This window comes from Pongo abelii, chromosome 7 (assembly GCF_028885655.2).
Source record: "Pongo abelii isolate AG06213 chromosome 7, NHGRI_mPonAbe1-v2.0_pri, whole genome shotgun sequence".
Classification (NCBI taxonomy): domain Eukaryota; kingdom Metazoa; phylum Chordata; class Mammalia; order Primates; family Hominidae; genus Pongo; species Pongo abelii.
In genome coordinates this window covers 36,684,858-36,712,624 of record NC_071992.2, presented here as the reverse complement: position 1 = coordinate 36,712,624, position 27,767 = coordinate 36,684,858, and the positions used below count along the sequence as shown (strand labels likewise).

Here is a 27,767-nt window from a genome sequence, read left to right as displayed (position 1 = left end):
ACTATTAGGAATCAAAGTGGAGTGCTCATAGATAACTATTTACATCAAATAAAAGAAATATGGGAGATTATCAGGGCTTCTGGCTAATTCTGCTCTTTTCCAGGACAAATACCCATAAATCATATGCTAAGAAAGATGGTCTCATAGCTTCCCAGATACTAGGGACAGCTCTTAACAGAAAGGCAGGAAAGGGAAATTGAGAGGATAAGTTCCTCAGGTAAAGAAGTGCTTAGTGCATTGAGAACCATAAACTAGGGGGAATAGTATGAGCTAAGGCTATGGGGGAAGGTATCTTGCAGCCCATTTCAGACCCATTAGTACGATCCTGGAATCAAATTGAAGTATAACTGAAAGTTATTGAAATGGTTCAGATAGGACAATAGTATTATCCAATTCATTATATGTTCGAAGGATTTTTCTGAGCACTATGAGGATAATGGATGGAGAGGTATGGTAAGAATAGATGTTAGAAGGTGTATGGCCAAAGAAAGTTAAGGGTTGCTTCAGCAAGATGAGAGAAGAAAGTGTGAGTATTTTGTAGGCATTTGTAACACAGTCCAAAAACTTCTACAAATCAGAAAGCAAAAGTATGAGATTGGTGTTTCCAGTTATTTTTTTTTTTAAGGACTGCTATTTTGAAGAGAGAAATCCCTGGAAAAATAAGAAAGTTAAATTGGTTGTGATACAATTATGCCCTTTTAATATTAGTATTCCCCAAGGCTTAGTGTCCTGTAGTAATTCGGGGTGTAGGGATATACTACCTACCAGACTATTTTTTATTTTAATATATACTTTATCATATTATTATATATTATATATACAATATGTTATATTTTGTACTAACCACCAGGTTTTTTTTTTTTTGGAAGGACTACTAGTTTGAAGAGAGAAATCCCCAGAAAAATAAGAAAGTTACATTGGTTGTGATACAGTTATGCTCTTTTAATATTAATATTCCCCAAGACTTAGTGTCTTATAGTAATTTGGGATATACTATCCACCAGACTTCATCTGCATACTCTGTTCCAGGACCTTGCCACTTTACTAACTGCTGAGTTTATGTAATTTAGATTTGGTCACATAGTCTTGCTGTCATACTGTTTTGATCAAATTAAACTGTGATATAATATTAAATCATGATTGTAAGAAAGAGTTGTATTGAGTGTGCTTTACTGCTGGGTAGCTGTTTCCTGTGGATGGTTGAGCAGGTTGTGCATTGTACACCCATACGTAATGACCTTGCATCCACACTGATGATCTCTTTTTGTGGCAGTGAAGTCTCCACACCAGCCTCCATCTCTTTCTGCTGAAACTCCTCATGCTCCATTGCAAGTGCTTCTCTGCCTTCCACTGCATGTACTGTCCTTAGTTTAACTCACCCCATCTTGATTCTAACAATGCTTAATGAGCTTTCCCTCTTTACTACTGCAATTTTGTTCTCCTGGAAATATTGGTCTAAAGCATCCACTATAGGTTTTGAAATGAATCAAAGAGAAAAATGAGAATGCCCATCACAAAGCAGCCAGCATATGAGATGTGGGATGCATGCACGTAGCTGGATTAACACGCACTGCACCAGAAGGTAAATCATTTTCTCTGTTCATTCAGACAAGTCATTTGGTTCTTTACAGGTGCTCACTCATTTCTTATCACTTATGCTTAGTATGCCTCCTGCTATAGTTTGCCTTTTTTCTTTACTATCCTTCCATTGGACACAAACCATGGTTCTTCATGAAAATCAAAGACTACTATTTATTAAGGCCTTTCAGGTGGAATTGTTTCATTTCTTAGAACATTCCTATAAGGTACCAATTTATATCCCACTTGTGTCCTTCTTGGTTTTGTTTCCTTGTTTCTCCTGTCATTTGTTAGATCTTGATTAACTTAATAAAACATCAGTGAGAAAGGTTTAGACATATTTTTTTTCTCAGCTTCCTGACCTAGGATATTTCTGACTTATTTTCAAAGCCCTTTCTAGGTTGTTTTTAAAAGGTTTCCAAATTCAATATAATGCAATTAGCTGTTTCCCTGGTGTTATTTTTTAAAAGAATGGCAGGTATAAATCTTGAAGTCCATCACCATCAATGCTGTCATTTCTATCCATTTGTCTAATTGCTATTGACCATGGAAAAGTAGTTTTTGATTGAGGCACAATGTAAAGTAATATTGATTATAGTAAATGAACTTTTCTGCAGTTGCTGAATCAATTAGGGAAAAAATATCTAGAGTTGCTTCTAATGTAACGAAGTCCAATTTTCATGTCACTGACTAGTAGCCCTTGTTCCTTGCTTGGTTTAGGCCTAGATATTTAAAATAAATCCCTTCTTTTGTTTAATATCAAAATCCCATTGCTCTAAGCAGAAGGATAGTAAAAATAAGTCTGTACTTCTGCTGTTCAAATAGAACAGAAGGAAATGAGAACAAAACCAGATTTTACTTTTAATCCTTCAAATAAGAAGCTTTTCTGCATGCATTTTATATCAAAGCAATATACATTGTATTCTAGGTTAACAATCAAGAAATCCATATCAAGAAGATATCAGCAGTTTTCAGCTGCTATCACACAGGAAGGAGGCTCAGCTCTGATTTTTCTGAGATGACTGATAATGATAGCATTGTAGGTGGATGAAACACCTTTCACCCTGAAATGCTTTATAGAAATCACTCATGACAGCTGTGACTACTGATGCTTAGGCCTCTAGGGACTTATATGCAGTAACAGAAATGCCACATGGAGGGAAAATGGAGAGAGAAAAAAGAAAAGGCTACAGTACAGGTATAACCTTATGGCTAAAGACCCATTCAGGAGCAGGGAGGAACTCTTCAGGTATACAGTACTCTCAAGATCTGAAGATGGGGTCTGAAGGTTTACAACCTTGTGATCTGTTGTTTCAACGTAACTATTGACACTCATGCTAGCCTTTGATCTTGGGGCCTCAGTGTCTCTGGGGTGTAAAAGTTAGCAGGCCCAAATGTAATATTAGAATAGCTGTTATTCCATGTAATTTTTATTGAATTTTCATAGCAATCTCTGCTGTGTCATAAATGGGTTGGACTATTTCTGTGCATTTGGGTGCTCAATGTCTAGCAAATCTGTGTATCATTATTACCTAAAATTCATAGCTCACCTTTAATAAGGCATTGCAACTTACAATATTATATCATATGCTTTTTCATTTGCACCCCCACCTTTCATATGTGATAGGAAGGAACATTTTTGTAGTTGTTTTGTTTTTGTGTTATAGGAGATATTAAGGCTTTCCGAATTTAATAGACTCGTACAAAACTACGAAGGCACGAACTGATTATCTAACACCAGATCCACTAATGTCTTCCTCTAGACAATATTACTAAATGATGACTGAAGTTCCATTTTTTTTACATTTGTCACGAAAATATTCCCTAATGAAATCTTCCACTCCTATGCCAATGATTCTGGAACTCCTAATCCACTAAATAGCCCTTCTCTGTGAATACACATTTTCTTGGCAACCTATATATCTATGACTGTAGTCACTTCATTTGTTTTAGAGTTTAGAGGCTGTTTTTAGAGTTAAAATTCACGTTGTATAATTTGAGTGATTCATACTGGTGTTCATGATCAGCTTTTTCTTATGCCAACATCAGCTAGGTATGCTTTTAGAAAAAAATACTGAGTATGTCTGTTTTATAGATTGCTCAATGAATTTCATTCCTCTGGTTCCCAGACTAAAAGGACTGAACATCTTCATTACAAAACTTGATTGCTACTAATTTATTATAAGACAATAATTAGTGTAATTATATTATACTCCTGAATAAATCAACTACTCATCTCCCACCCTGCCTTCCTGCAAATATAATAACTTGCCATGGTTCTAATATGAGAGTGATCAAGACTTCTGCCAAGGTAATAAATAATGTAATCTTGAGTATATGCGGAAAAGGAATTGAAATGAAAATTTTCCACTCACCCCTTATATATGGCTCTATAGCATTCTTAAGAATGTTAAATCATGATTATAAGAAAGGGTTTTATTTAGTGTGCTTTACTTCTGGGGGGCTGCCTCCTGAGAATGATTGAGTAGGTTCTGCACTGTGCTCCCATATGTAACGACCTTGCATCCACACTGATGGCAATAATTATTTCATTCAAACATTAAGTGCTTATTTTGTCCCTTTTTCTAAAAGATAGGAACATCATTAAACCAGATGGCCTAGGTGTCTGCTTTCATAGAACAAATATTTCAGCATATGTGTGTGTAATGTGCATGTGTGTCAGAGGGATATAAATAAACAAACAAGAAAATATATCAGTTATTTATGTGATATAAATAAAATAAAATGGAATGATGTGTAAGTGATTCAAGGGCTCTTTTAGACTAAGCGGTCAGGAACTGTATTCCTGAAAATGTGACATTTAAGCTAAGATCTGAACAATAAGAAGTATACAACCAAGCAATGTTCTGGAAAGGAGTATTTTAGGTAGAAGAAACAGAAAGTCCCAAGGCTGTATGAAGAGAACATGTGTGGCTGGAGTTTAGTAAACAAAGGAAAAGTGATACTAGATAAAGTCATAGAAGTAAAGAGATAAAGAGCAGGTTGTGTAGTAACTAACTAACCAGAGTAAAGCATTAAGATTTTATTTTAAACTCCATATAAAGGGATAGGAGTGTTTTGAGCAGTGGAATGACATGATCTGACAGATGTTTTTTAAAAGATACTCTGGTTATAGAGTGTCAAATAGAGGATACCCAGCAGGGACACCAGTTAGTAGTTGCTTCTGTTTTCCAAGTGAGAAATAAGGATGGTGTGGTTGAGGATGCTCTTCATGGCTGTGGTCAGGATATATTTTGAAGGTACAGACAATAGAATACGCTAATATCCTACAAATAGGATAGATATTTTATATGTAAGAAAGTAAGGCATTAAAACCACCCCTGTGTTTTTATCTTTTTATCTTTTTCTTCCTTTCTTTTTTTTTTTTGAGACAGAGTCTCGCTCTGTCACCCAGGCTGGAGTGCAATGGCACAATCACGGCTCACCACAACCTCCACCTCCTGGGTTCAAGCAATTCTCCTGCCTCAACCTCCCAAGTAGCTGGGATTACAGGCAAGTGACACCACGCCCGGCTAATTTTTGTATTTTTAGTAGAGGCGGGATTTCTCCATGTTGGCCAGTCTGAAACTCCTGACCTCAGATGATCCACCCGCCTCAGCCTCCCAAAGTGCTGGAATTACAGGCGTGAACCACTGCGCCCAGAATCCTGTGTTTTCATCTTAAGCACCTAAAAAAACTTTTTTGTCATTTACTGACATGGAAAAGTCCACTGTAGAAGCAGGTTTGTTGTGTTGAATGGGTAGAATAAAGAGTTATTTTCTAGATATACTAAGCTTAATATGCTGTTTTTAGATACATACTCAAGTGAGTTGCTGAGTAAGCTGTTTGATAAACATATTTGGGGCTCAAGGGGTGATTGAGGCTACAATTAAATTTTTTACAATATTTGATTAATATATGTTAAAAATTCAATGGAAACTTATTGAACATCTATTGAGGTCAGCCACTATACTAGTAATTAAAACACAGAAGCAGAAATATCTGTTCTTAGTCTGATTGTAGTAACAATAGAAAATCTGAACACAATATTTTGTGTTATGATATAGATATGTAAAGGATGCTATGGGTATCATGAAGTTTAGAAGAGGTCATGAGTGAACTGAGTCTTTAGAAAAAAGTGAGAGTTAGCCAGTTGAAGCAGGCAAGATAAAGATATTTTATGTGCAATCACATGGAGGTAAATTAGAGCTTAACTTTACCATGTGATTTTAGCATAGGTGACTTGTGGTAAGGCCTTGGACATTACACTGTTTAAATTTTCTTTTAAAGCTAATGGGAAGCAGGGAAGGATTACAATCAGATTTTGTAGAAAGAATTCTCTAAAAGCAGCTTGGAGAATAGATTAGAGGAGGATAGTACTGAAGACTGGTTAATCATTGCATTCATTTTCTGTTAATGGATGAGAAATAACTACTAATGCACAAGGGACTTAAACAAAACCCGTGTATTAGCTCATGGTTCTGCAAGTAAGAAACTGCAGTGGGTTTGGCTGGTGTATTAGTCTGTTTTCATGCTGCCAATAAAGATATACCCAAAACTGAGCAATTTACAAAAGAAAGAGGTTTAACTGGACTCACAGCTCCACATAGCTGGGGAGGCTTCACAATCATGGCGGAAGGCAAAGAGGAGCAAGTCACATCTTGCACGGATGGCAGCAGGCTAAAAAAGAACTTGTGCAGGGAAACTCCACCTTATAAAACCATCAGATCTCGTGAGACTATCATGAGAACAGCACAGGAAAGATCTGCCCCCATGATTCAATTACCTCCCACAACACATGAGAATTCAAGATAAGATTTGGGTGGGGACACTGACAAAACCGTATCAGCTGGATTCATTGTTTAAGGTCCCACAAAGTTGACAGCAAGGTTTGACTGGGACATACTTTTATCTGGAAACTCTGAGACCTATCCTAAGCTGCACCTCACTGAGGAGCATCATCAGAAGCTTAACACTGAGAAGGAAAAGCTATGTCACTAAAATAATGAGTCACGAAAAAATAGATAAGCAAACAACAATAATAAGCCCCAGGGGAGAGGCAATACCCAGAGTTGTCAAAATAATATATTTTAGGCAGGATGTGGTGGCTCACTCCTATAGTCTTAGCACTTTGGGAGGCCGAGGCAGGTGGATCACAGGTGGATCATTTGAGGTCAGGAGTTTGAGAACAGCCTCACCAACATGGTAAAACCCCATTTCTATTAAAAATACAAAAATTAGCCAGCCATGGTGGTGGGCACCTGTAATCTCAGCTACTCGGGAGGCTGAGGTGGGAGAATTGCTTCAACCCAGGAGGCGAAGGTTGCAGTGAGCCGAGATCCACCACTGCACTCCAGCCTGGGTAACAGAGCAAGGCTCCCTCAAAAAAAAAAAAAAAAAAAAAAACACACACCCCAAAAAATACATGTATAGTCCAGTTTCCAAAAACAAAAAATTATGAGCTACACAAATATAAAAACATGACCCATATACTAGAACAAAAAAACAGCATGCAACAGAAACTGCCTATGAGAGTGACCAGAAATTGGATTTAAGAGAAAAAAGACAACAAAAGTAGCCATTATAAATACGTTTAAATAACTAAAGGAAACCATTATTGAAGAAGTAAAAGAAGATATAATAGGTGGGAGTAAAGTTGTATTAGGCTGAGGAAATGACTCCAGATGGCAACTTTAAAATCCACAAGAAGTAATGAAGATAATTAGAAATCTTAAATAAGAATGTGAACATTCTTATTTTTTTTCTTACTTTCTTTCCTCCTCTCAGCTTCTTTGAGACATAAAATTATACACAGTAATAATCATAACAATATATTGTTGGATCTTTACCATTATTAGATATAATGTGTGTAACAGTAATACCACAGAAATAAGAAAAATAAATATAAATATATAGGAATAATATTTATATGTCTTAATGGAAATAAGGTAGTGTAAACCTGAAGCTGGTTCTGATAAGTTATGATGTATGTGGGAAGCTGTAGAATAGGCACAAAGAAACTACTTAAAAAAAAAAGAGAGCAAATTACTAAAGAAATTTAGTGCCTTATTAGAAAATATTTGCTTAAGGAAAAGGAAAGCAATAGGGGGAAGAGGAACAAAATAGATACGAAAGACATGTAAAGCAATAATTAAAATGGCAGGTATAAATCAAATTATGTAAAAAATAACAAGTGTGAATGGATTAAACAATCCAATTAAAAGGCACAGTTCATCAGATTTGATTTAAAAAAACTATATACTATTTACAAGAGACACACTTTAGATTCAAAGATAAAAGTAAAAGTTTAGAAAAAATTTTGTCATGCAAAAAGTAATTACAGATAGCTATAGTGACTATAGTAGTATAAATCAAAATAGACTTTAAAACAAAAAGTCACTAGAGATAAAAAGGGGACTTTTATAAGGATAAAAGGATAAATTGATCAGGAAGGTATAACAATTGAAAACATGCATGTATTGAAGAACAAATAATCAAAACACATAAAGAAAATGCCTTACCAAAGTGAAGGGAAAAAGGGGAAATTTACCATAATATTTAGAGATTTTAATACATTACTTTCATTAATGGATCGAAGAACTGGCCTAAATATCAACAAGGAAATTGAAGATTAAAACAACAACATAAATTTGTTACACTTAATGATGTCTTTAGAACACTCTACCCAATAAAATTCAGAAAAGGAAAAGGAAGAAAACAAAGAAAAAGCTCAATAAATTTAAAATAATAGTGATAATACAAAGTATGTTCTCCAATCACAACATAATGAAATTAGAAATCAATAACAGAAAAAGATTTGGGGAACTCACAAATATGTGCAAATTAAACAACAGACTCCTAAATAACCAATGGGTCAAAGAAAAAAGTCAAAAATGAAATCAAAATACTCTGAATGAAAATAAAGACACAACACATCAAAATGTGTAGAGTGCAACTAAATAGGTGCTTAGAGGTAAATTTACAGTTCTACATGCCTTTCCTAAGAAAGAGGAAAGATTTCAAATTAATAACCCAACCTTCAACTTCAAGACACTGGAAAAAGAGGAGCAAACAAACCCTACAGCAAGCAAAAAGAAGGAAATAATAAGAACTAACGTGGAAATGAAGTGAAGAATATTAAAAATAAAATAGATAAAATCAGTGAATTCACACTCTTGTTCTTTGAAGACACAAACAAAATGGACAAACCTTGAGAAGGGGGAGGTGGGGAGATAAAAAAATGTAAAAGTAATGGAATCATAAATTCATAAATGTAAGATGGGACATTAACGCAAACTATACACAAATAAAAGGAATAATAAAGCAATATTTTGAACAACTGCATGCCAATAAATTAGATGACTTGGGTGAAATACACAAGTACCACAAAATAAACAAACTATTCAAAATGACTTTTGAAGAAGTAGACAATATAGAATATAGATGATACAGAATGTAGGATAGACTAAGAACAAGTAATCAAAAGCTGCCAACAAAGAAAAGCTCTGGACTTAGACGGCTTCACTCGTGAACATTTAAAGAATTAAAATCAATTCTTCACAAACTTTTCCAAGAATGTAAGAGGACAAACACTTCTCAACTCATTCTACGAAGTCAGTATTACTCTGATACCAAAACCAGAGAAAAACAAACATCTAAAGAAAAAAAAAGCTACAGACCACCATTGTTTATAAATATGAACACAAAAAATACTCAAGGAAATATAGTCAAACTAATTCCAGAAACATATAAAACAATTATTCACCCTGACAAAGTGGGATTTATCCCTGGAATGCAAAGTAGATTTAACATTCAAAAATCAATTAATGTAATACACTATAACAACAGAATAAAGAAGAGACATGACATGATCATCTTAATAGACATAATAATAAATTTAATAATATGTAATACAATTTTATGATCAAAACACTCAACATATTATAAATTAAAGGGAACTTCCTCAACCTGATAAAAGTCATCTAAGAAAAACTCATAGACAACATTATACTTAATGGTGAAAGACTGAATGCTTTCTCCCCAAAATCAGATGATATAATCTTGTATGCAGAAAAATCTTAAGGAATGCACCACAAATATATTAGAACTAATAAACAAGTTCATCAAGATTGCGGTGTACAAAATCAGTATGTGAAAATCAATTGTATATTTATACATATGCAATGAGCAATCTGGAAATGGAATTGAGAAAACAATACAATGAAATGCTTAGGGATAAATTTAATGAAAAAAGTGCAAACTTACTCTGAAAACTACGGAACATTTTTTAAAGAAATTAAAGAAGATCTAAATAAATAAAGAAAATATTCCATGTTCATGATGGAAAGACTCCATATTGTCAAAATAGAAGATTTCATATTGTCAAAATGGCAATACTTCTCATACTGATCTACTTATTCAATAAGATCTCTGTCAAAACAAGAGATATATAAAAATGTTCTAAATTTTATTGAATTAATGGTGATATAACTGTGAGTACACTAAAAAAATTGAATTATCCACTTTACATGGGTAAGTTGTATGGCATGTTAATTATATCTGAATGAAGCTATTAAAAATAAAATGAAAACTTAACAAAGAAGGGGGAAGAAGAGTTAACACTGATTCCCATAAATGTTTAGTTCTAATATTTAAAATTATACAGAAATTTACATTTAAAAAATAATAAACTGCAAAAAATAGCAAAACAGCAACAATTTGATTATGCTAGTCCTTCTCTTACAATGTTGCTTTGAACATGTCCACTATTTTGATAGTCTATTTTGAATGACCTCCAGGTTATCACACTGAAGAGATGGTGTCCCAAAGTGAATTTATGGCCCAGGATGGAGTGTTTCTCTCTCTTTCCTTGTCCTAGACAGTCTTCTTCTACAGATACAGTCAAATAGCTCAGTAAATCCTGGTTTCCTCTCTGAATGCTCACAGAACAGTCTTTCATTAGTGAGTGGAATGGGTATCAAACTCACTTTTAATAATTTCAACAATTTACCTTTTTCTACTCCTTGAAATTGCATTATCTCAATTTCATTATCTCCCAATCATAAAGTTGCATTTTCAAAGTTTCCTGCTCATATTTTAGGGATCTCAGTACTTTGAGCTCAGCTCCTTACTTCTCTTAGACTCCAATTTCCCCTTAACGATGTTTCTTATCTATCTATCTATCTATCTATCTATCTATCTATCTATCTGTCTGTCTGTCTATCTTGAAGCTTATCCTGTTTTAAAGCTAAAGAGGGGTTGACAAATTTGTCCAGATAGCTTTCATTCATTATCACTATGTCTTCAATACCAAGCTAAAGGTCTGTTATCTTTTTCTTTAGAAAATGTCTTTCAAAACCTCTTTTTTTAAAGTTGAATTTAACTTTTATTTTACTTTATTCTATTTTATTTTATTTTTTGAGACACGGTCTTGCTCTGTTGTCAGGCTGGAATGCAGTGGCTTGATCATAGCTCACAGCAGCCTCAAACTCCTGAGCTCAAGCTATCCTCCTGTTTCAGCCTCTTGAGTAGCTGGGACTATAGGTTTGTGCCTCTAGGACTGGCAAACTTTTTCAAAATTTTTAAATTTCTAATTTTGGTGGGTACACAGTAGGTGTAAATACTTACCGGGTACATGAGATGTTTTGATAAAGGCATGTGATGTGAAATAATCAGATCATGGAGAACAGGGTATCCATCTCTCCAAGAATTCATCCTTTGTGTTACAAACAATTCAATTACTGGCTAATTATATTCTTTTTTGTAGAGACAAGGTCTTACTTTGTCACCCGGGCTGGTCTTGAACTCCTTTGCTCAAGCAATCCCCCTGCCTTGGTCTTCCAAAGTGCTGGAATTGCAGGCATGAGGCACTGCGCCCAGCATTAGCTTTTTTTTTTTTTTTTTTTTTTTAAATATTAATTCATGGGGTGCCCTTTCTATCATATACCATTTTATAATAATAAATTATTTCCAGCATATTATTTTGAAAACAGTATTTCTCCAAAAAGTTTCTGTGTGATTTCCTCCTTTTTTTGTGGTCTAATATCTGAATTTTATCAGACTAGCTTGTTTCACAACAAGTCATTGTTTTACTCATCTTTGACTATGTATTGAGTAATGAAAATACTAGCTGATACTTATTTAAAGTTTACTATGTGTCAGCTTCTTTCCATCAGTTCGATATGGATTATCATATTTAACCATTACAACAACCATATGCAGGAAGTATCCTCTTTAGATGAGGAAACCAAAGCACAGAGGATGCATAACTCGCTTAATCTTATCTGGCAGAAGAGTGGTGGAGTTAGAAATGAATTCTGAAAGTCTGACCTTAGAGATTGCTATCTTGATCATTATTATAGCTGTTGTCTCCCTTCAGCCCCATGACCTCTGTCCTTGGTTCCCGGGTGTCCCAGGAGTTTTGTGAGTTTTTTTTGCCTGCTTGATTTTTTTATACGTGCATGGGATCAAGTACCTTCTTTTCTTAGTATCCATTGCCCCAGATGACCTTTTGCATCTGCTCCATCCTCTTCACACAAGCTTACTCTAGGATATGTTAAAACAAATATAGATGAGGTTTAGAGGTAGAAAGATTTGGTGTGTATATGTTTTATACCACTTGTTTTGTTATGTAGGTGTCAGTTAAGTTTTGAAAGGTACGCCGAATACCGTGGGGAAGAATATTTCCAGTAAAAGGAGCAGCCCATGCAAAGGCATTGCTAGTGGTTTGGTAGGTAGGAGGACAGGGCACCTGAGGGGTGGGCCAAAGTGAGGCTGGAGAGGAGGAAGTAGAGGGGAGAAAGATCACGATAGGGTGGTAAGTTATGTGAAAGAGTTTATGATGTTGGCCGGGTGCGGTGGCTCACGGCTGTAATCCCAGCACTTTGGGAGGCTGAGGAAGGTGGTTCACGAGGTCAAGAGATCAAGACCATCCTGGCCAACATGGTGAAATCCCATCTCTACTAAAAATACAAAAGTTAGTTGGGTGTGGTGGCACGTGCCTGTAGTCCCAGCTGCTCGGGAGGCTGAGGCAAGAGAATCGCTTGAACCCTGGAAGCAGAGGTTGCAGTGAGCTGAGATTGTGCCACTGCACTCCAGCCTGGGGACAGAACAAGACTCTGTCTCAAAAAAAAAAAGAGTTTGTGATGTTATCTTTAAGTTTTTGTCAGGGGAATAATCAAATCATATTAAAATTTTAGACTTCAAATTTAAAATCAAATAATAAAAACTATGCTACTTTAATTTTTGTGTAAAAAAGATATGCAGCCAATGTGGCTAAATGTTACTATTGTTTATATTTGTTTGCTAGCAAAAATAACCATTTATAATTAAATATATGAATGAATATTACATATATTTTAATAGTTTATAATTAAGATAGTAATAATAATAATAAGCACCGCCATGGTGGAAGTGAGGGGGGAAAATTGTGAGTCTAAAGCAAAGAAGAGGCTAGAATAGAGAGAGATCTTGGTAATAAGAGGGAAAGGAAGCAAGGAAGGAGAGAAGGAGAGGAAGAGAGAGAAGGTAGGAGGAAGAAAGGAAAAAGGAAGAAATGAAAGAAGAAAGGAAGGAAGGAAAGAAAGAAGGAAAGAAGAAAAGAAAGAAGGGTGTTTAAAGAGAAAAATAAAATGAGATGTCAAATATTCAGATGAGTATGTATGGGTTAAAGGTCAAAGTTGGCATCTTTCTCATTTAGAATCTAAATTTTAGGTAGTAGCTAAAGATGTGGGAATATATGATATGGCCAAGGAAGACAGTGTAGAATAAGAGGAGGAAAGGGAGCACAGAGTGTCTAACTGTGGAAAATATCACATTTAAGCGGCAAGAAGAAGCAGACATGCTCAGCTTAGAGTATTTGAGAAGGGTTTTTGTTTGTTTTTTGTTGTTTGTTGTTTTTGCCATGACTGTATTGTTGACCTAATTGTGGGGGTGAAGACCTTTTACCTGTACCTTAAACTGTCCAGCCTCTTGGTGGTGAGCCAAAATGTGTTCTCTCAAGTATACCTGAGTTATGTGCTGTTTCCTTTCAACCTGGAAGCTGACCCAGATTGTGTCTGAAAGTGACCCTGCACTTGTTTATTGTCTGTTCTATATTACTCATCCCTGATCTTTAAGATATAATAAGTTTTATTGAAATAAGGTACGATTCCGGGATTCTTTTTTATTCATCATTCCAATATATTTGCCCATTTTCCTGCCCCCATTATAGTTACATTAAATAAAGTCTGAAGATATTTTTAGTTGATTACTGGGAAGAATTCATCTACTTGCTTCTATTTGCTTAGGGTTAGAACTTCTTGATTGCAATATGAAGATTGATAAAGTGACAAGCAACTTTGTCTACTACACTATATTGTTGTTGACTGCAGCAATATAAAAACTGAAATTAAAAACCATGCTCTTCACCTTCATTTGAGTCCTCCCAGTTATTCCAGACATAAATCAGGTAAGTGAACTTGGAGTGTCCTTGAGATTCTTTACTGGTGACCTTAGTATTGAGCATAAAGCTCAGTACTGCAGGAGCACTGCAGCCACATTGGTCTCTTTGTGGTTTAACTCACTTTGTATCTATTGTCAGCACGGCACAACTGCCAGGTTGTTTCATTCGTTAATTGTTCTATAAAGTTATTGTCACTATTGCTTTCTATAAACTTATTAATTGTTGAATGTATATAGACCATCTTTCAACAGTTAGTACAAGGTCTTCTTTAAGGGTGAAAGCATGTTTTATACTCCTCTTGAATGCTGCAGTTTTTGGCATATTGCCAAATACAGGCAAAGTACTTAATAAAACCTTTTGATTTATCAATTAATGTACTGACTACTTACTATCATTTTTATAAAACCATGGTAGGTAAAATAGAAATACTAATGATGCCTTTGCCTTTTATATGATTGTTGTGAGGATCAAATCAGGTATGAGAGGGGAAATTACTCCACTAATGTTATGTTATGAAGACCTATTAGGTCATTAACAGAAATTCAGCTGAAATTGTTCTTTATTTTATAGGATGTGCTTTTTTGCCTCCTGCTTTGGAATTTCATCAAAACAAAGAAAACAAACAAATCCTGAATATACACTGAATTGTTTGACTCTAGTTAGAGATTTTTAAAGTTTTGCTCCAGACCTTGACTGACTCCAATTCTAAAGACAACTGAGCAGGCTAGTTAGGAAATTCTTATGCAACTTACGAAATAGAGACCCCAAAGGGTTTTTTGGCATAATATAATAGAATAGAATAGAAAAATACTTTTGATGTGTTGTTAGGGTTTAATCCCTTCCTCTTTGTCACCATTAAGGAAGAGAAATACTCCTCTAAGATCAAAGCGAAGATTTTGACCTGTATTTCCCAAACACTGTGCAGAGGTACTCCATACCATGTCATGGCACCTTCATTTCAATGACATATCTTTGTGAAGGTTAGTTTGTAGCAGGTTTGATAAAAAGCAAATATAGGATGAAAATTGGGGTGGAACAGGAAATGAAGATGGCTGTATGCAATTTGACTCTAAGGTTTGAGAAGTTGTGCAGTGCCTAACAGTGCTCACATGCCAACCCCAAATAGACTAGTGCCCCCTTATCCATAGGAAATACATTTCAAGACCCCCGATGGATGCCTGAAACCATGGACAGTACAAAACCATATACATACTGTGTTTTTTCCTATACATACGTATCTCTAATAAAGTTTGATTTATAAGTTAGGCACAGTAAGAGATTAGAAACAGTAACTAATGATGTTAGAACAATTATAACAACATACTGTAATGCAAATTATGTGAATGTTTTCTCCTCTTTCTCTCAAAATACTGTAATGTTTTCAGATCACAGCTGATGGTGTTAACTGAAACTGCAGAAAGTGTAACTGTGGATAAGAGGTGACTACAGTTTTGGGGATAAGAATGAAATAAGAATATATTTTTATTTTATGTGTATTATATTTTCGGAGTGCTAATAAGTTGTTAAGACATAAATACTTGCTAAGGTGTTTGGATCTACTTTAATAAACTGAACTGTTAGGTCTTTATTTTTGCCCAAGTATGCTATAAAAAATTATTGAGACATTGTGAGCACTGAAGATCAAAAAAGTTTGGGAGCTACTCGCTTAGTGCAATGAAATATGTTTGATTTTTCCATAAGCCAAATATTCTATATCTGCTTAATTTTTATGTCAGTTCCTTTACTCTCCTATGACAGTCTTAAGAGATTTTTTTTTTTTGTATAATCTATCTAAATAAAATATATTTTTCTCATAGGGCACCCAGGAGAGGTTCTGATATATGAGTGTCACCTTTTGGATTAAGAAAGTCACTTCACCACTGTTGGCCTTGATCTCTCCACATCTGTGAAATAATAGTGTGGATTATTTGATATTCCCAGTCTCTTTCCAATCTAGAATTCCATAATACTATAAACTTAGAAGATTCTTAAAATATAATGAGAAGGCCATCAGATGGTGGAATCGAGAGAGTTCTCCACCCACTGTTAATTGAAGAGAGAATTCGTGTTCTGTCTGGAAGCAATGGCCTACCATTTTGACGTCTGATATGCTGCACTGATGTGGGCATTGTCCAAAGTAAAGGGTACCAGAGAAAGACCCTGGATAAACAGGTGTCAATGCTCATGGTACATGAGACAGGGATGTCTGAGCATTGTGGAGCAGACAATTCTTCAGACTTCATAATTTTTCTTGGGTCTTGGAGTTGAAGGAAGGATGGTGTAGAAGAGAATATACTACCATATTTTTGATAGCAATATACTTAGAACTCAGTCCTGTTCTTTCAAATGTCCTAAAACTCATGTCATATGTGTAAAGAAAAAGTTCACAACCATTTTCTTTTGCTCCTCTTCAGGGAGGTTGATAACATAGCTAAATTGTGAATGCAGGCAGAATCATCTCGTTGGATATTTATGGTGATATAAGGGTCCCTGACATAACTTTTCTAATATTGCAATAGCTGCTTTTATGTATAAATAACTCTTAATTACAGTTTAAGAATACTTTTATCATCCTGTTGATGCTCATTCAAGCAATATCAAATGCTTTTGCAGTAGATTTAAAAACAAAATCAAATCTCAGCCTATTTGCAGTTTACATTTTCCTTAGACCCATCACCCACTTTTTGCTCTTCTATGCTGTGAGTAGCGCTCTCATGCCGTCTGTGTATTGTCTTAATATCTGTCACTTCCTCAACACTTTTATACTTTTTGTCTTCATCTTTTGGTTCCTCTGATTTTTTTCTTTAGAAAGTAGTGTGTGAGTAGTGCTCTCATGCCTTCTGTGTATTGTCTTAATATCTGTCACTTCCTCAACACTTTTATCCTTTTTGTCTTCTTCTTCTTGGTTCCTCTGATTTTTTTTTAATTCACCATGCAGTTTCTCTCTGATGTTTTTCTCGCAGTACTTTTATAATCTGTAATGCATTTATTGTTCTTTGCAAAACCTTGTCGTTGCCATGTTCATTTGTTTTCCAATAATCTTTATTAGATCTTTTACTTTGTATTTTTTCAAGTCTTTTAAATCCCTTCTTATACAAATTCTATTTTTTATTTAACTCGCTTAGCTTGCCTTGTCTCTGATCTTCCTTTGACAATTTTATTACAGTTTCTCTCATCATCTTTACACTTTTTTTATGTCTTTGAAATATGATCTTCCCACTTTCCTTTTACTGTTTCTATGATACCACTCCTATGTCCCCTCTCCCATTCTTGGCTTTATAATTTAAAATAATTCATTATCTTACCTCATCTTTTTGCCTCTCCCCCTTCCTTTGTTTGGAATTGGTCCTTTACAAAAGAATTGGTTACCAAGAATGGCTTTCTTAGTTGTTTAAAGGAGGACCAAACTGATATTGCCAAATACCTAAAGCTTTACAAAAATTGAGGTCTGAGAGATGACAAATTGAGGGTCAGAGTTGAAGGGAAGCTATATGACTTGAAAGAAGAGGTTTAACTCAGGCAAAATTATATCATTTTGTAGGTTATATGTGCCATATACATTTCCATAGTTTTCTAAATAAGCCCTCCAAAATACAGGTAATTTCTAGGTTCTTGGCATTTTTTAAATTTTTATCTTGCTCTGTCACTCTGGCTAAAGTGCAGTGGAGCAATGATACTTCACTGCAGCCTCAAACTCCTGGGCTCAACCTTCTGAGCAGCTGGATTACAGCCCAGCTAATGTTTTCTACTTTGTACAGATGAGGTCACTATGTTGCCCAGACTGGTAACTCTTGAGCTCAAGCCATCCTACCACCTCAGCCTTCCACCCTCCCACCTGAACCTCCCAAATATCTGAGATTACAAACACATGCCACAGAACCCAGCAGGTTCCTGGCATCTTTTATTTTCTCTCTCACCATTAGAAACTAAAGTCCAAATTTCTAAGTTAACATAAGGCCTATAATTAGAGTGAAGACAGTCTTTTCCAACCTCTGAGCTAACTTGGGATGGGGAAAAAATATAGTAGACAACTTGTTACGTTTCTTTTTTCCTTTTTTAAAATATTTACTTTTAAAGCTCGGCTGCTTCTTCAGAATGGGGTAAAATAAAAATAAAGCTGGGCCGGGCGTGGTGGCTCATGCCTGTAAATCCCAGCACTTTGGGAGGCCGAGGCGGGAGGATCATCTGAGGTCAGAAGTTGGCCACCAGCCTGGCCAACATGGTGAAACCCTGTCTTTACTAAAAATACAAAATTAGCCAGGCGTGGTGGCATATGCCTGTAATCCCAGCTACTCGGGAGGCTGAGGCAGGAGAATCGCTTGAACCCAGGAAGGGGATGTTGAAGTGAGCTGAGATTGCACCACTGCACTTCAGCCTGGGTGACAGAGCAACACTCCATCTCAAAAATAAATAAATAAAACCAATTAATCCCGTCTTGCAACAGGATGGTCCCAGAAGAAGGCATAATTGTTTGATAGTAATTGATTAGTGAGTATTCTCCTAGTAAGGCATTGCCAGTGTCCTTGCTATTTTTAGGTACTAAATATCAATTTAGTATACTGCTCCCTAGGGTGAGAGGCTCAGCAGAGTGCTGGGCTCAGGAACTGATCCAGCTGCTATTGGATATGAGCATTGGGGAGAAAGGACAGCAAATCTTGGCTGCTGATAGTAAGACAGCTACTGCTGAGTCTTCCCTCAAAACAAATGGCACGTTAGGCAAAGCATCCTGTTATGAGTCTGATAACCTGAATCCCTGCCTGAGTTACCGACCTGGGGCTGTAGTGTGACACCTGTCATTTCTCTCTCTCCTTCTAAGTTTGCTCATGCAGAATATGAATTGGTTGCACTCAGTGAAGTCTAAAAATTCCTTTCAGCTCCTTCTCCTTTGTCATAATGTTTCAAGTTCCAACATTAAACATTGATTTCTTCTGGTTTCTAAGGCTTTTAGGTTTTCAAGGATTGCCATTAAAATGAGAACCTGAGGGGAGAAATAACATATTAGAATGTTTTTAGCCCATATATTTGAAGAGGTTTTGACTGATCTCTTAAGCGGCAGGCCATTTGGGAATAAGGCATAGGTGATCCACCAGGACAAAGGGGACTAGGAGGATCAGGGAGGGACACAAATGGGGTGACAGAGAAGACAACAGACATAAAGAATAACTAAATGCTAGTTTCTTTTACATATATTTTATCAATTCCTGCAGAAAACCTGAGATTTAGTCATTACCATACCCATATTTCATATGGAAAACAACTTCAAAGACCAAACATGACACATGTACAGTTACTTGGAGAAGCAGAGATAGCATGGGAACCCAGGTTGTAGGATGCCAGGGTCTATGCCCATATTCTTCCCTCTGAAGCCAGCTACTTCTTGCTTATTGTTGTTTACAATGTTACCTAGAGTGAGTTCTGCAGAAATAAAGTACTTCGCCTAGATTATCACATTCAGTCTTCACCAGTGGATATCATTATTTTTTTCCAGCTTTCCGGAGGAAGACCCTGAAGTTTAAGAGTTTAGTAGTCTGAATAACAACACATAGCTCATATCTCAGGGACAGATATAATAGGTATATACATATACATGGAAAAAATGTTTTGGAACTTTTGACAAAGGCCTTAGCTCACACTGTCTTGAATCACTACTGCTGAAAAAAAAAAAAAACAAACCTTTTCTTTCCCTCTATCTCTTTGGCTTTTCTATCATATTCTCATTTCTAATAATCTAAAGTTTTAAGAAATCGATCCCCTTTCCCATCTTTATTTTTTATCAGAAAACTATTTCCTGTGGGCCTCTTTCAATTCAAACTGCCTCAGTCTTGGATCTGAAAGTCAGGTTATACAATCTGGTTTATTGTTTTTAATCAATTCAAAATTTTAAGAGGCATTTTTTCAGGTGTCAGATGTCATAATTAATTTCCACAAATACTTGTTGTTGAATAGCTAAGCCATTTCTGTAGTCAAATTTTATAAAGTTTGTCTTCTTTCAATATTACTAGATGATATTGCACAAATTATGTCATTTCTCTAAGACCAATTTTCTTAACTATAAAAGAAAGGAGTTGTACCAGATCGTCTGTAAGAGGCCTTGAAGCTCCCAAATGGTGTGCTTCTTACCATGCCAAAGCCTTCACTAATTTATTTGAAAACCATTGAGAACATAGTGTGCCAAGTACTACATAAGGCATTGTAAATATGATCATTAGGTAGCCCTGTGTCAAGAAGGTGAGAACCTGCTGCAGAGCTCACTGTAGTAGAATTACAACATTGATTTATGTTTGTGGGCTGCTTACGTATATTTAACACACCTTTTCTATGTAGTTTCCCTTGTGTCTCACACTATCCACCCCGTAACAACATGCATTTCTACTCTTCTTCCTTACCACCATCAATGGGTCCATTCTCAATCTGCCCAGATTTCAGGCTTCCCCAGCTTTCTCTTCCATACATAAAAATCATAGATAGAGGTAGAGTTAATAACAAATTGAGTAGATGCCTGATTTCCTGATAGGGCTTAAAGGGATTTTCTGCTTGTAGATATCTCTATCTCTGTATCTATCTATCTATCTATCTATCTATCATCTCTCTATATATCAGGCTGAAGTGTAATGATGCAATCATAGCTCACTGCAGCCTTGATTTCCTGGGCTCAAGTGATCCTCCCACCTCAACCATAGCTAGGACTACAGGTACACACCACCACACCTGGCTAATTTTTAAAATTTTTTGTAGAGATGGGGATCTTTCTGTGTTACCCAAACTAATCTCAAACTCCTGGGCTTAAGCAATCCTCCAGTGGCCTCTCAAAGTGCTGGGATTACAGGCATGTGCCATGGCACCCAACTGAATTTTATTTATTATTTTTATAGTGTTTAAAGAAGAATAGAGATAATAGAGGTTTTAGGCTGGGAGGAGACAAGCTAGGGAAAAGTAATAGGCAATGGACATAGTGATGAAAGGGATGTTTCGGTGTGAAGGATATACCCACTAAAGGTCTTCAGCCTACCCCAGTTTTTTCATGGCCTATCACACTTTTGAGCTGTTTTAGTCTGAGTTATAACAGTTGTCAGCTAGTTTAGAAATCTATTAATGTCTTGGTGTTTGTACAGTTTGTTATTCCTTCATGGACCATTTCTCCACTTAGCTTCCTGGACACATACTCTCCTGACTCTTCTCTCTCCTTCTTTGTTCCTTAGCAGCCTCCTTTGCTAGGTTCTGCTTCTATTCTTAGAGGGTCTCATGGCTTAGAATTTGCTGATAATCCTAAATTCACTTCCCACCACCACCCTTCTTAAACTTCATATTCATATACCAAACTACCGACTTAACATCACTAGCTGGGTGCTTAAAAGGCATCTCAAATTAATATATCAAAAACTCAGCCTCTGATGTCCCTGCATACTCATCCTTCACTAGTCTTTCCTGTATTGGTTATGATCTCGTCATTCTAATTACTTGGGCCCAAAAATCTGGACTTCATCCTTGCTTCTTTATTTTTCCTCTTTAGTTAGCACACCAAATCTGTCAGTAAATCTTGTTGTCTCTACCTTCAAATTATATCCTGGAAATAATATACTGCTACCTCCATCTCTACCACCCTAATCCAAACCATCCACATTTGTACCATAGACCAAAGCAATAGTCTTCTAAGTACTTTGTCTGTCAGAAGCTATTTTTCTATTTTTCCCATTACAGCCACAGCAATCTTTTTAAAATCTTTTTTTTTTTTTTTTTTTTTGAGACAGAGTCTCATTCTGTCACCCAGGCTGGAGTGCAGTGGTGCGATCTTGGCTCACTGCAACCTCCACCTTCCAGGTTCATGCGATTCTCCTGCCTCAGCCTTCTGAGTAGCTGGGATTACAGGCACACACCACCACACCTGACTAATTTTTGCATTTTTAGTATAGATGGGATTTCTCCATGTTGGCCAGGCTGGTCTCGAACTCCTGTCCTCAAGTGATCTTTTTGCCTCAGCCTCTCAAAGTGCTGGGATTACAGGCATGAGCCACTGCTCTTGGCCTAAAAATTTAACATTTAATAGACTGTGAAACCTCTTACTTGAAATCCAACATTTTCCCAATATATGAACTCCGTACCATAGCCTTCAAGGCAGTGCATAATCTTGCCCCTATATACCTTTTCTATCTCATCTCATGATTCTTCCTGGCTTGCTTCACCGACATTACAGGTCCTTTTACTGTTCTTCCTGGTATACATCATCCTATTGTGATTTTGTATGACAACTTGGCCAGGCTATAGTTTTCACACATTTACTCAAACAACATTTCAGGTGTTGTTGTGAAGGTATTTTGTAGATGTGATTAACATCTACAATCATCTGGGTTTAAGTAAGGGGTATTAGCCTTGATAATCTGTGTGGGCCTCATTCAATCAGATGAAAGGCTTTAAGGGCAGAGCTGAGGTTTCTGTAAGAAGAGGAAATTCTACTTGTAAACTGCAGTCAGCTCCCACCAGAGAGTTTCCTGATGGTCTTCCTTACAGATTCCAGACTTACCTACCCAGGCCCTAATGCAAGCCAATTCCTTGGAATAAATCAATCTCTCTCTCTCTATATATATATATACACACATATGTACATATACACATATATATACACACATATGTATATATACACATATATACACACATATGTATATATACACATATATACACACATATGTATATATACACATATATACACACGTATATATACACATATATACACACGTATATATACACATATATACACACGTATATATACACATATATACACATGTATATATACACATATATACACATGTATATATACACATATATACACATATGTATATATACACATATATACACATATATACACACATATATACACACATATATATACACATATATATACACACATATATGTACACATATATATAAACTAATAATCAGAGTGCTATGAGAAACAGAGCAATATTATACATAAGTTTTATGTGTAATTATATATACATAAAACCTATGTAAAATATTATTCTATTTACATATTGCACTCTCTCTCTCTCTATATATATATATATGTACAATGGTGCAAGCCAATTCTTTGCAAGAAATCAGTCTCTCTCTCTCTCTCTATATATATATACACACATAAATATAAACTAATAATCAGAGTGCTATGAGAAACAGAGCAATATTATACATAGGTTTTATGTATAATTATGTATATATATAACCTATGTAAAATATTCTATTTACATATTGCGCTCCCCCCCATATATATGTACAATAGTGCAAGCCAATTCCTTACAAGAAATCAATCTCTATCTATTCACATTTCATACACACACACACATATATGCGTGTGCGTGTCCCTGCATACTCACTCTTCACTAGTCTTTCCCATAGTGGTTATGATCTCTTCATATATATATATAAAATATATATATACACACACACACATACATATATATACACGTGTGTGTGTGTGTATTAAATATGAATGATAGAGCAATTGATTTCTTTCAAGGAATTGGCTTGCACCATTGTATATATATATATATAGAGAGAGAGAGAGAGAGAGAGAACATGCAATATGTAAATAGAACACTATTATACATGGGTTTTATATATATTATTATACATAAAATCTATTTATAATATTGCTCTGTTTCTCATAGCACTCTGATGCACCCATACACCTCATTCTTCTCTCACAGCTTTTGCTTTTGCTGTTCCCTATTCCTGGAATGCTTTCTTCCAAATATTTGCATGGCTCATGCTCTTACATGATTCAAGTCTTTGATCAGTTGGCCCCTCCTCAGAAGGGCCTTCTTTAATCTCCTTGTTAAAAGTGACCCACGTGACTCCGTATCAATCATATTTTCTTACCCTTACTGCTTTATTTCATAACATTTACCCCTATCTGAAACTGTGCACTTGGTCATTGTCTCTCCTTTTCCCCATGTCTAAGCTCCATGATGGGGTGCATTTCACTGTCTTGTTCACTGCTGTATCCCCAACCTCTAGATCAGTGCCAAGTCCAGGAATGCATAGCATATCTTTGTTGAATAGTGAGGAAATGAGACACTGTATTGATTTATTGGAGTTCAGAGGGTGGTCCTCAGAGGGAGAAAATAGCTGAAAAAGCAGAATGAAAACTATAAAAAGCTTTTTTACGTCAGCTAAGTTTTCAATCTTAGCATTCCTTCTTTCTAAAAATAATTTTAAAAAAAATCCAGACTTATTATCTGCCCTTCTCTTTCCCATGTTATTCTATACCTGCCAATTTTCTTTTATTTATCAAAAATTTACTTAGATCCTAGTATGTGCTAGGAATGATTAGACAAGCCAAAAACAACCAATCAGAAGGGAGAATTTCTCAAAGGAAGGCCTTGTAAGCTAAGATGTGATAAAGCCTACTAAGCAAAGAGTAGAGGGAAATGAACAGGGTAGAGAAAAGTGTGTGCATAGTGGCCTGGAAACGAGAAAGAACATACTGTCTGAGGAAGTAAAAGAAGATCAGGTTGGCCCGGTGCAGTGGCTCATGCCTGTAACCCCCCAGCACTTTGGGAGGCCAAGACGGGCAGATCGCGAGGTCAGGAGTTCGAGACCAGCCTGGCCAACATGGTGAAACCCCATGTCTATTAAATATATAAAAATTAGCCGGGTGTGGTGGCACACACCTGTAATCCCAGCTACTCGGGAGGCTGAGGCAGAAGAATTGCTTGAACTCAGGAGGTGGAGGTTGCAGTGAGCTGAGATCATGCCACTGCACTCCTGCCTGGGCGACAGAGAAAGACTCTGTCTCTGGGCTGCAGAAAAAAAAAAAAATGAAGAAGATCAGGTGGACTAAAGTATAGTTTTTGAGAGAATGTATGTGGGTGCATTAAGAGGACAGATGAATCTGGAGAGGTGTTAGAGCATGAAGCTCCTTTCAGCTTAGTTATGAGTTTTTAATTTTGTCTGTGAAAGACGAGAGGATAACAGGAGCACTAAGTAAGAGACTAATATGTCAGCTTTGTGATTCAGTAAGACACTTTCAATACAAGGGCAGAAAGACCAGTGTCACATGGAGTTTTTGCATTTATTGTTGCTTCTCCTTAAACCTCTGAAACTTACTCGTTTCGCTGAAAACTTTGTTCCATGCTTTTTAACCTCAGGTAAATGAAAACAAACAACAGCACAACATATCTACCAACAACCAACAGAAATAAAGATAGCAGACTGATTTCATCCAGCTAGATTCAACATCTCCAAAATTTATCCTGGATGGAGATAGAGTAGCATATTTATGTATGAAATGTGAATAGGGTTTGGAATTAGAATACTTCAGACCCTAGCTCTGTCTTGTGTTGGCAGAATTCCTTAACTTTCTGAAGTCTCCTACAGCTCATGTATTAAATGAAGCTACCGAGAATACTTTATTCACAGGAAAATTGTGTGAATTAACGTATGGTGAGTTACCTGGTGAAATACAAAACTCCGGTTAAATGAGTTATAGTCGTCTTTGCCTCATGAGTTCACAAGGTATTTGACATCAAATAACCAGCTTATTATTAGAAGTTATTGCTGTGGGATGGGTGGAGTGGATTTAATGTGATCACACATGGAATCTTATAGCACTCTGAAGATGGAGGGTCCATGCAGAAGACTGCTACCTGCCAAAAGAGGATAAAATACCACTCATCACCTCAGGAGGCATTGATTATGTTGATCCTACAGACAGAATGTTACTGTCATAGGGAACACAGAAAAGACACTGCTTATTCACGTTATGGGGGAGAGAGATACAACACTCCATGGCCATTTCCAGTATTTTGGGGGTTATATTAAAGAAACTAACTCCTTTCATTCAAATCAACTGAAAAAAGGCTTGGAATTTAAGAAATTCATCTCGAGCCAATGCATACAAACTCACTGGGAGAGACCTTGATTCAAGAAACTGACTCACTGGTACAGAGGTTAGCAAATTATCGCCAGGACAAAAAACCAAACACCACATGTTCTCACTCATAGGTGGGAATTGATCAATGAGAATACTTGGACACATGAAGGGGAACATCACACACTGGGGCCTGTCATGGGGTGGCGGGACGGGGAGGGAAAGAATTAGGAGATATACCTAATGTAAATGACAAGTTAATGGGTGCAGCACACCAACATGGCGCATGTATACATATGTAACAAATCTGCACGTTGTGCACATGTACCCTAGAACTTAAAGTATAATAAAAAAAATAAAAAAAAAGACAGGCCGACAGACGCGAATTCAGACTATGCTTCCCTTTGTAACCCTAATTGAGTGGCTATGGGTTTCCTGGTAACAAGGCTCTGTAGAGTGACTTAAAACAAACAAAATTTTTAAAAGATCAGGATATTTATTTTTTATTATTCTTTCTAGATACCATTTTTGAATGTGAGATTATTAATCAAAAAAAGATCAACTTTATGCAATCATACAGTAAAGAATCCCTCCAGAAAGAGGAGCTAGAGACATATTGGGGCTTAAGAAAATATATATTTTTAAGAAGGTGGCAGTATACATATGGAAAAACGAACCAAGCTGCGCATTTAAGATTTGTATACTTGACATCACTTGAGAATAATTGAAAACAAGATCACTCTCTCTAAGAATTAAATATGTAGCTAGTTTGGCTTGTTAGAACATACCTATTACAGTCAAGATTCTGGCGCTCAGTTAAGTTAAATCAAGTAAAATAGCTCTCTCCTCCGGCCCGGTGCGGTGGCTCACGCCTGTAATCCCAACACTTTAGGAAGCCGAGGCGGGCGGATCACGAGGTCTGGATATCGAGACCATCCTGGCTAACACGGTAAAACCCCGTCTCTACTAAAAATACAAAAAATTAGCCGGCGTGGTGGCGGGCTCCTGTAGTCCCAGCTACTCCGGAGGCTGAGGCAGGAAAACGGCGTGAACCCGGGAGGCGGAGCTTGCAGTGCGCCGAGATCGCGCCACTGCGCACCAGCCTGGGCTACAGAGCGAGACTCCGCCTACAAAAAAAAAAAAAAAAAAAAAAAGTTCTCTCCTCCAACACCCATGTCAGCGTTACAAGGTTCCTGCTGTAGAAGCCTATTTCTGTTTGCATGTGCAACATATTACTCCATAAACATGAGAAAAAGCCCTGATATAGCCACAAGAGTAATTTCTTTCCATCTGGCCCTGCCGAGGCTTTCAGCATTTATAAAGAGCTGAAAGCAGTCTGTTTTAGCATCTCATAAAGCCCCCTCCTTTAACCAGAGGCCAGCTTTCTACTTCTTTGATGATCATGGCTCTTATTAGAGCATGCACACTTGTGTTTGCGGCCAAGTTGCTACTATACACACCTTCAAATGCCAGAAAGCACAGGCAGTCTCTGGGATCCTTGCGTCTTGGTGCGAAGTCCTTCACACTCTGTTGGTAGGTGGCCCTCCCTCCTAGAAATTCTTTCTCTCTCTTCAGCTCTGCTGAGGCTTGCTCAAGGCCAGGGCATTGAGTGGTGTGTGCTAATGACATATTGGATGTAGTGTGAAGATGAGAGGGACGAATGGCAAAGAAGATGAACTAAGTTCCAAAATACTAACTTTAATTGCTTTTGCCTGTTGAAATAGTTATGTAGAAGGACAGCTACGGTAGAAATATACAAAGCATTATGTGTTACTGAGACCATCCCAGAGGCTGCTAATAGTGGAATTTTTCATGATTTATTTTCGATTCTTCTATAAACTCTTCAAATTATAACTTTACATTGCCTAAGTGTTTCTTGGTGTT

General features: G+C 36.5%; 1 long non-coding RNA gene across 1 annotated transcript in view; it reads right to left on the bottom strand.

Moving 5' to 3' along the window:
* The window catches only part of LOC112134591 (uncharacterized), a 93,159-nt gene extending 65,640 nt beyond the window's left edge, over positions 1 to 27,519 (bottom strand). Inside the window, exons 1-2 of the long non-coding RNA XR_002915977.3 lie at positions 27,344 to 27,519; positions 18,791 to 18,998 (exon numbers count right to left, since the gene is read on the bottom strand). This is a non-coding gene — a long non-coding RNA (uncharacterized LOC112134591). The remainder of the gene's footprint in view (positions 1 to 18,790; positions 18,999 to 27,343) is intronic.
* Positions 27,520 to 27,767: the final 248 nt, after the last annotated feature.